We start from the raw sequence: 11511 nt of genomic DNA on the forward strand, positions 1-11511 counted from the left end.
TTGAGTTGATGAACAAGTAAGTTACTATGAAGGTGTTTTGTGATACATATTTAAGGTTGATGTTTGAAATGATATTGAAAAAGTTTCGAGGTTTAAAAAGTGCTAATAAATGCCACTTTTTGAAGGTCTTTAAAGCGATTTTCTCTTAACTATAATATTTTCTGTTGCTTCAATTATTATAACACTCAGGACAATCATGGATCATTTCATGGTTTTTGTATATGTTTTACTAAGTGTGGTGTGGTTATAGGATCTTGCAGCATGAGCTTCATGCTGATAAACGTACTAATTAAGATTTAGTTTCTTTTTAAAAAACATTTTTATGTTATTTGATTGTGATGATGAACGATTTGGAAGTGAGATTTCTAGAATAGATCAGAAAGAAGAAGTTCCAGGGATTTTAGTGAATATATTTGTGGAATAGGAGAAAACTTCATCATTGGTAGTCTTACTTGTGATTGTTTCAATTCTAAATCCTGCACCTGAAATGTAGGTTCCTTCTCTTCTTATTTTCTTCTTGGCCTTCTTGGCCTTCTTGTAATAGGAATCTTCTCCTTCATCTTTCCCATTACGGCCAGAAGTACTTGGCTTCACTCCACGGTCACGACAAAAAGGGATGTTGTCAGTGGTGGATCCAGCCTCAAATTTTAGGGGGGTCAGAAATTGGGTTTGGCCCATGTCTAAAGTATATTGTAAAAAAATAGTTATAAAATGGTGCAAAGATATTCGAACCTGAGAAAAGGTGGGTCATTAGAGGAGGAAAATAATCAACCGAGCTGCCAAATCAATTTGGTTTATGGCTAAAAAGCCAATACTATATATTTAACCTATTGCATCTGACACACTATTCCTTAACGTAGGTCCGCCTCTGGATGTTGTCGAGTAACCTATAAAAAATAACTGTGGACGTGTTAGGCCGATGATCAACTAAAAATAAGAAGTGAAGAGAATAAATTAGATTATCTCTATTTATTCTGTTTAATTGGCGATGGATCCTCTCGTTGTCAAATGAAGGGCACTTCTGATGATGGCTAAAATCGGCAACAAGAAGCACTTGCTCCCAAAAGTTCTATGGGTAGTTGATGAATCACGGGTGCCAAACTGAAATTAATTCCCTTCCTCGGGTTTTGCTAAATGCTTCCTCATATTTCTATGGAGATTGAACCCACGGCCACAGAATCACGGATGTCAAACTGCAATTGAGAGCAAGAATAAAATTATTATCAATATCTAAAGATAGAAGATTAATCGGTTATCTACCAAATAGTTTTCCATAACACATGAACGTCGGTAAGAGGGTTTTGAAGGCCATCTCATTAAGTTTCACGTAAAATCGATGATAGTCTCGAGTCTTCGAAGGGTGAAAAGTCACGAAATTTCCCTCATGATGTATCTTGGCATAAACAAACAATGTATTTTACCGAAAGCTGGCAAAAGTAATCTTTACAAAGACCCTGGCAGTAGGCCTGGGACGGATCCAAATATCCAGGAAATTCGGGGTACCCAGATACGGATCCGTCGGATCCGTGAATTTAATATCTGGATCCGGATTCGTGGTTTTCGGATATCCGGATTTTGAATATCCGTCCCGATATTCTATTACCCGCGGATATCCGGATCCGGATCCGTAAAAGTAATTAAAAATAATATTTTTTTTTTAAATACCAATTTTTTTAAATATAATTCATAAATCAGATATTTATAAATATATTTATACATGTCTATAATATTGTAAAAACTAAAATATAATATTATAAGATTAATTCATGTATAAATATTAATATATCATATATAAATATTAATGAAATTTAAAAATTTAATGTGTTTTAAAAATACGGATCCGGATATCCAGACCTAAAAATTAAGATATCCGGATTCGGATTCGGTTTGGATGGATCCAAGATTTTAATATCCGAATTCGGATCCGGGCACCCCGGATATCCTATTTTCGGAGTGAATCCGGAGCGGATCTCGGATCGAATCCGGATCTCGGATAATAAGTCCCAGACCTACCTGGCAGACATAGGAACGTTGATCCTTGCACCCATCACCATCACTACTATATAAAAGCTACTAATTTTGAGGCTCCTTAGGAGTGCCACATAGGATAAAACATTCCCCACCAATCAAACTGTTACGTCATCGCGAATGTTTAGATGATGGGTTTCGAACCATCCAAACCCATCAAAATAGTTAGCCCATTGTATAATTTATAGCTTCCTTTTCTTTAGCCTACTCTTCAGACGTGTCCAGCGACTCTAAATTTGTTCATCTACCCAACTTCACCGGTGTAACTCCTACAACTACAACAATGGCACTTCAATGCTCCATTATAACTCATCAAGTGAAGATTCTTTGTACCTCTCCATATCCCTCCTCTCAATCTCTTGCCCAGTTCCTTAAATTTAATTTGTCACAAAAAGTCAGTGCATCAAATGGTTTTTGAAATTCAAATAATACTAGGTGTTTTCCTGCACCATATGTAGTGATAAATTTTTTAAAAGTGAAATTATATTTAAAATGAAATTTATTAATATTATTTGTTTTATTATTTTTGACTAATATTTAATATAAAGTTGATTATTTTTGAGACTATAATGTTTGCTATTGTGATCAACACCTTTTTACAGTACTCTGTTTGTATCTTGTTTTGTTAGTCATCTTCCTGTTCTTTTTTTCTTTTTGGTAAAATGATTAAAAAAAAAGACTGAAGCTAAAATTAATCTTTTTGTTCTTGATCATTCACGTTATCTTTAACGTCAATAACATGGCCAACGTAAATGATCGACGTTGAGATTTCAGCTTTTCTGATTTTTACTATTCTAATGTTTCAATATAATTTGAATATTCTCTTTGTTTTATAATATAATGGTTAAAAGTATTTTTTGTTTCACTATATAAATTGTTTTTATATTTCAATGTAACTTTATATTTATTGGATATTGTGTGGTCAATTAAATTATGTAAATTACTGTGTAATTGATTAAATTTATATATTAAATGACAGTTTTCTAAATTAATAACTTTTAAATATTACAGATTTTAATTAAAATTGATTACATTTTGAAAAAGATAGAATAATCTATAAACTAAATATATATAGATATGAGGACAAAATTGTAAAGTAGTCTCATCTTGAATTTCTCTCATTCTATGCAATTCTAATTGAGAGGAGATAATCAACATCTAATTTTATGTTACTCTTAGTATATTAGAAATGGTCGAACCGTAAATCAATTAAGGATGATGTAAGGAAGACATAAAGATGTATTTCCAGTTATCACAAATATAGAATCAATTGACAACAACTTAATTATGTCAAGCGTAGGACAACATAGAAGAGTTTCCATACCTTCTAATATTATAATATCTCACTATATTAGTGGTTAAATCAGTTTTCTCTAGCACAAATACTCACTTCATTCTTAGAGTTTAAGCTTTTCTATCTGATGATATTAGTAGTTTGATCAAAAAAAAAAAGAAGAAACGGTCGAACTGTACATTATAATTGGAGAAAGAAAACAAACAAAAATCAACCGAAGACTTTTAAGGTATATGAAACAAAAATTAGAAATATCAATTCTCTGCAATTAAAGAATAATGCAATAAAATTGTAAAAATACAAAATAAAACAAAAAAATACACAGAAAGAAAGATTTAGTAAAATAAAATCATAATATAATTTTCATAATTGATAGTGCTCAGCTACACTAAAAAGTCTAAATTTACAACATACACATTTTTATTTACATCTTTAAACCTATTATATAATTAAAATGATTCTAAAAAAAGTGCCAGCACGAAGATTAAAAAATATACTATAAAATATAATACATAATGTTAGAAATACATTATCACTGATCATTAAAAAATCATGTTAGTAGTAATAAAAATGAAATGACAACACATTTATTAAACCCATAGAAAGACACGCAATAAGGTGTTATTAAAAATAAAAATTATAAATTAAATATGCTCAACGCAAACACACATAAAAATGAGACATCATATTTGGATATATTTAAATAAATAATTTTTAATATATAATATTCTTGATAATTTTAAAATTACTTAAAAAGAAACTAAATTATTAAAAAATAATATACAAATAAAACTAAAGCAATATTTTGTAACATCAAAATAATAAATGAATAATAAATATATGTTAATAAAATAGATTTTAGATTTTAAAGAGTTCTAATTCATGCAATATTACAAAATTCAAAATTTGTTTATTACAATTAATATTTTACATTAGATATATTAAAATAATATTATAGATCGATATTCAATTGTCAGTTTTCAACTATTACATGTAAAAAAATATTATTAAGTAGGCTTTTTTTTTTTTGAAAAAGAGGTTTTATATTTTAATTAGGTTATTGGAGTACTTTTTCTTTTCGTAAATTTATTCAAGATGAGATTTCGATCTTTTAAACTAAGATAATTTGTGTTCTATACATAATTATATTTTTTGTACATTTTTTTTTGTCACAAACATATTTACTTCAAACTATAAATATAAAAAAAAATCAAATTTAAAAATTAGTTATATATAATTTAATATAGAAAAATTCACATACAAATAAAAATGATAAATGTAACAAATTTAAATATATTATCCGCGCGTAACGCGGTGAAAGGATCTAGTTATGGTAACATCGGTCCAAACAGATGAACTGGCAGCTGAGAGAGAGAAATTTCTTGCCAAAACTGTATGAAGTGATGAGGCGCGGAATCTGAAACCAAAACTTAGCATTCTTTCAGTACTCATACACAAAAAATACTCCACCGGAGGAGTCCATGTTCGTTGATCGTGTCATGGAATGATGGGAAGCTGAGAGAAACGCTGAGATTCCTACATAAGCACTGTCACAATCCAGAACTCAAACCATCTTGACCCATTGTTCACCCAATTTTTCCGTTCAACTACTTTATGACCGGAATTTTCTCTTCGGAAAGATGTAGTTGGTATGTAAAGCATCCATTTTGATGATGATGAATTGGATGGATAAGATTTTTTGAGGGGTATCAGATCCCTTCTTCATTTTCATAGCCCCAGAGAAATCTTCTTCAGAATGATCATCTCTCAGACTATCTTCTTCAGCTCTAAACATCTGCCAGCATGAAAAACTAACTGTTGTTGGTCGACAGGACTAGATCTACCAGAGACATCCTGATTAGGATTTGAGACATCTATTTCTTTTCTTTTCTTCGAGCATCTTTGAACTGAAGACATATTCTCGAATAATTGATAAAGTACCGAAGAATAGCTCAAGAATCTGGAAAATTTATGGTGGCAGGCTGGAAAATAAATAGAATATGAGATTAAGAAAGGAAAAGAGTTAGAGAGAGAAAATACCTTTCGATTGAAGAAATAAATGAAGGAATGATAAAATTGGGCTCTCTACCTATATAACTTATGGCACATCAAACCAAGAGACGTAATCATTAGGTTTAAACCTAATGTGGCGCCGTGATTCCCGCCAATTTTAGGCAAGCAATTTCACTTCTTTCACTAAACCGAAGTCTGATTTTGGATTAACCGGGGGAGGGGTGTAATAACCCTCACGAGCAGATAGAATTTTGGTCGAGAAAATTCTTTAAGATCAGTTTGAAGATTGATCGATCAGAATTTAAACAAAAATCGACACGGTGAATTAATCTCTCGACGGGCCGTCTTTTGGTCAAAAAACCATCTCTTGATGGTTCTGGTCGAGTGTTAATTATTATTGTCGATTTTTATTCATGCTAGGCGAGTTTATTTAGAGCAGGACGAGATTCAAATGATGAAAAATATTTAGTCGAAACAGTCTGAAAAATATCGACAAAACTCTGAAAATTATTTCTGAACAGTCACATGCCTTGCACCTTATAGCCTACTTGCTTCCTCAGTAATTAGGTCACATGACCTGCACCTACTTGCTTGTCTGCTTGCTCATTAGAAGTCACATGCTGGTCACAAGCTACTTGCTTCAGCTGCTTGTAGCTTTCTTCATGGGAAGGAAAAGTTCAGTTGCTTGTGCTGCTTAGTGTGCTGAAGCATGTCTCCACCTGTCTAGCCTCAGCTTTGCCTTGTGTGGGAGTAAACCCTCATCTGAAGTAACTCCTTATGCTTTAAAACACCTTCTTCTCTCCTCTGGACCTTCATAACCTGCAAGAAAAACCAGAGAAAAATTCAGAGAGAAAGAGAGAAAGAAGAGAGAAAAATCTGTGAGAAAAACTAGTTGAAAAATTCAGAAAAGAAATTCAGAGAAGAGAATTGAGCATGGACGAACCTTTCTCACCATCCTGTGACTTTAATCAGTGAGTATTTGTGTGGTAAAGAGTTGGAGATTTGGTGTCCTGAAGTTGAGAATCACCCATGTTCTTCAGCCTTTGATATTTATCGGTTAATTCGTGGTTAGCTTGAAGAGAGACAACCAGTCAAGTTTAATTAGTTGAGTAAAACCGATGGCCAAGGAGAGTATTCGGATCAGCCGGATCCTTGTGATGGTTCTGAACCGAGAGTGATCTAGAAGTGAAATGTGATTAGCTTGAACTCGAGTCTAGTATTCCTTAGTCAATCTCATGGATTTAAAGGTGAGTCTAGATAGATGATGAATGAATTATGAATGAGTATGCATGATTGCATATTGAATATGGTTGATTAATTAAGAATTAATCATGAATTAATTAAAGGATAATCATTAATTAATTAAGGATTAATCATGGATTAATTAAGGAGTAGTTATGGTTGATTGATTAAGGATTATCCCTTGTTCTATATTTATATATGAAGTATTTATATAGTTTAAATACTTAAGAATTAATAAAAATAAGTCTTTGAGGTTATCTTGAGCCTTAGTACTTGTTCTCAAGTACTAATCTATAAGTAATTTATTAATAAGTGTGAATCATGTGAAGTCTTATTGTATACTCACTCTCTCGAAAGTCTCGCATTGCAGTGAATTGGTCCTGCGATATGGATCAAGGTCATGAAGACACGATGATGAGGTCGCACCCTGGAGGCCGTGTAACTGCATGCAGCGTTAGATGTTCTATCTTGGAATATCTGATGGAGATGATGGTTATATTTATTCCCCGTTTGGCTCGGTTAGCCTTGGTGGTTTTCCGGGTTTAGCATATATAAATATTAACAGTATGAGTGATTGGCGGGTATCGTGGAGGTGATGTTTAAGATAGATTCACATGGATGGATTGGGAGGCCTTATAATTATATTAATTATGGAATATAATTCCACTGCATTCAAATGGTGTCGCTTGCTCGGGATATTATTGATATGTGTTTGGGTGTGGGATTAGACTCACTGAGTAAACTAGTTACTCATGACTCATTTGTGATGCAGATAACCAATAGGCGGGAGACCTTACTCTAGGACGGGAAGGAACAGCATTAGCCAGCGGTAGTTTTATTATCCTTGCAAAGTCATTTTGATATATCTTATGTATAAGATTCTTTGACCGAAAACCTCGAGGTTAATTTATAACAAATTTTGTAAAATGCTTTTGATTGATATATAAAGAATGTTTTTTTTAAGTACGGGTTCCATATGATATTAGTCCTTGTCCGGACGAACTAACTATCGGGTATTGCTTTGTCGGGTTGAAAAGCCTAGAGTTATATCTAATAGGAGCGTTGGTGTTCTTTGGTTGTTGGTCTAAGGCGATCGGAAGTATTCTGAGAACCTCAGATCGACAATCGAGGAACATCGACCGTGTCATTTCCGGTCATCTACGATCGGGGGTGTCACAAAGGTGGTATCAGAGCATGGTTATACGATGCTAGAATGGGACTTGTTTCAAATGTTTTTCGAGTCAAAATGAGTCGCAAGGATAACTAGGATATGCTGTCTTGTTCCTTCATTTTAGGATAGATAGTCATGGGTAGTTACCTAACAGTGATATTTCATACCTAACAGTGATATTTCATAGCAGAAGCACCGAGACAAGCTTGAACGGGTGGACCGTACTTACCGATGTTAGTATCATCAGGCTCAAGTTTGCTACCCTCATGGTGGGGTTTACTACCATCTTGTTAGGAGTCAGTAACCTCATGCCCTTCTGCCGTTATTTTAAGTTCTAGTGGGGGATGCCAAATCTTTAGAGAGATATATGGGATAGAGTTGATACATCGAATACATCTCCGGACTCGTGTGTTATCGATGTCAAGGTGGGTGTTGTTTGTGATTCGGTTCAGAGCGATTCGACTAGACATGATCACTTAGATGCACTTATTATTCCGGTTTTTCAAGTCTAACCAGCTCATGCTAAGATGTATAAGCACAAGAGCCATACAAGCATGATTTCTTCATCATTTGTTTCAAGCTTAGCGTTAGAGGAAGAGAAGGTTTGATTGTATTACAAGATGGTAGAAGCACATGAAGCATTTTGTTTGCAATGAGACATCATGAAGCTTATGATGCAAAGAAGAAAAAGTTGGGACCATAAGATACTGAAGAAACACTAAACCGTTTGAGGTATACTTTGGCTTGAGGCAGATTTGGGATGAAACACCCAGAACAAAACATTGACGTGGCCAATGTTTAGAGAAGTACATGAAGGATTTGGTAGCAAGCTATTTGGAGATGAACGCGATGAGTTGTTAGTCGAGAGTCAAGAATTACTTCAGAGAAGTGAGATCGAGTTGGACAGATCTCAAGAGTTTAAGAAGTATAATTTTCTACACAAGATATGGGACCGATTGAAAATTCAGTTCACGGAGTTGGTACAATGGGATGTTTCCGCCAGAAGGTTCAGGTCGAGTTAATCATATACAGCATCGAGATATGTGGTCGAGTGAATTTCATTCATCGATTATGGTTTGGCGAATAAGCCAAAGATCATACGGAAAATCTTTGGGAACTTAGCCAAAAAATTTGGAGTAGATAAAAGACCATGGAGTTTCAAAGCTTCGAGGAGATGTTAGAGTATGACGTGAATGTTAAACAAGCTATTATTTCTGAAGAAGTTAACCAAGTCATGCAGACCGTTTATTTTCCAACCGCTGCAGATCAAAGAATGGTCATGATTGTCAAAGTTTGGGAAATCCTGGAACGCTTGCATCATTTGCGCTTTGGTGGTTCTTGTGAAGAGTTAGGATTTTAGGTGACCCTTCCTCATGAAGTTACCCGATCTACGTTACCTATACCTAAGATAAGACTTGTTGGACTTGTTCGCTTTTCCTTACCGTTAGTCCACATCCAAGTGTTAGGCTATTTGGGTAGAGCCTACACTTTATAGTTGACTGGACCGTCAAAACCCCTGAAAGGTCCAATCACAGGTTTGCTTTTTATCCCATTGTGTGTTGTGTGCATTTTTTAAAATTTTATGAATGATTAAAATTAAAAAAAAAATGTGAATTGTGCTCAAGGTGTCGTAAGAGACCTTGCCTATGGATGGAATTTTCCGTCCATATTGTGTTTGATTCGGGAACCACACGTAGTTGTAGTTCCCGAGTAGTGTCATAGTTGTAAGTAGGATTTACTTTAGTGAATTCAAGTACCCGTTCTTATTCTTGGAAGTACTGGCTGCCAGTTAAAATTTGTGGTATGCCTTTCCCCATTCCATATTACTTCCGTTAGAGCGGTATGTTTCTATCTAGAATGAGATTGGCTATCTAGTTACCGAGCTCAATTAGGATATTAAGGAAATAAGTCTTTTGAAGAGGACTAGTTATTGTTGGCCTACAATGGTATACTACTAAGTGTTCGAGTATCACTCAAATCAGTCTGGCGTGTTGAAGAACTTTTGGGAAAAGGTGAAGAAGTGTACTCTAGTAACTTGATCGTTTAAAAAGTAGAAGATGAAAAGGAGCAGAGTAGAAGACAGTCTGATAATCAGGGAAGATGAAGATGTGTTTAAGGCATTGAAAGGATGGTCGACATCTAAAAATAAGTAACATGTTCAATATTCTTGTTGAACATGAAATCACTGCAATAGCCTAGGGATTTCACCAAGTGGTTCTTGTCGAGTTCTAGTAGTAGTTAGAAGATTATGAAGAGCATTTCAGATAGATCAGAAGTGTAAAGAATACTGTAACTGAAATCATTCTTGGAATGGGTGAGTGTGTTTATTTGAGAGTAGCACCCCTGGTCTGAATCATGTTGGCGTGATTGATCGTGCATGTTCTTGTTTGATTATTGCACTGTTAATCAAGTTATTATTGACTAGACTGGAGATGTTACATTCACGTATGGCACATCACCTCACGTTCCAAATTTCATGTTGTTGTTATGGGGGAGAGCCAGATAGAAAAGGTTGAGAAGTAATAGTCTACAGATACAAGATTGTTAGAAAAAGTATGCAGACCGCAGTTGACAATAATTGTGCAGAGTAAAGAATTTGGTTATCTTGAAAGTGGCTGCTCAGAAAAGAAAGGATCGGTTGGGGGAATCAAGGGATCGACCATGAGTTGTTTTGATATGGGCAGATTAAGATAAGGTCAGAACTAATATCCAGAACTCCTTTCAGAGACTGTTCAGTAAAGAGTGTACAACTACGTTTTTAGAATTCGGGGACGAATTCTTTTGAGGGGGGGAAGAATGTAATAACCTTCACGAGTAGATAGAATTTTGGTCGAAAAAATTCTTTAAGATCAGTTTGAAGATTGATCGATCAGAATTTAAATAAAAATCGACACGGTGAATTAATCTCTCGACGGGCTGTCTTTTGGTCAAAAAACCATCTCTTGATGGTTCTGGTCGAGTGTTAATTATTATTGTCGATTTTTATTCATGTTAGGCGAGTTTATTCAGAGCAGGACGAGATTCGAATGATGAAAAATATTTAGTCGAAAAAGTCCGAAAAATATCGACAAAACTCTGAAAATTATTTCTGAACAGTCACATGCCTTGCACCTTCTACCCTACTTGCTTCCTCAGTAATTAGGTCACACGACCTGCACCTACTTGCTTGCCTGCTTGCTCATTAGAAGTCACATGCTGGTCACAAGCTACTTGCTTCAGCTGCTTGTAGCTTTCTTCATGGGAAGGAAAAGTTCAGTTGCTTCTGCTGCTTGGTGTGCTGAAGCATGTCTCCACCTGTTTAGCCTCAGCTTTGCCTTGTGTGGGAGTAAACCCTCATCTAAAGTAACTCCTTATGCTTTAAAATACCTTCTCTCCTCTTGACCTTCATAACCTGCAAGAAAATCCAGAGAAAAATTCAGAGAGAAAGAGAGAAAGAAGAGAGAAAAATCTGTGAGAAAAACTAGTTGCAAAATTCAGAAAAAAAATTCAGAGAAGAGAATTGAGCATGGACGAACCTTTCTCACCATCCTGTGACTTTAATCAGTGAGTATTTGTGTGGTAAAGAGTTGGAGATTTGGTGTCCTGAAGTTGAGAATCACCCATGTTCTTCAGCCTTTGATATTTATCGGTTAATTCGTGGTTAGCTTGAAGAGAGATAACCAGTCAAGTTTAATTAGTTGAGTAAAACCGATGGCCAAGGAGAGTATTCGGATCAGCCGGATCCTTGTGATGGTTCTGAACCGAGAGTGATCTAGAAGTGAAG

Source organism: Brassica napus, chromosome A5 (assembly GCF_020379485.1).
Source record: "Brassica napus cultivar Da-Ae chromosome A5, Da-Ae, whole genome shotgun sequence".
Taxonomy (NCBI): Eukaryota; Viridiplantae; Streptophyta; class Magnoliopsida; order Brassicales; family Brassicaceae; genus Brassica; species Brassica napus.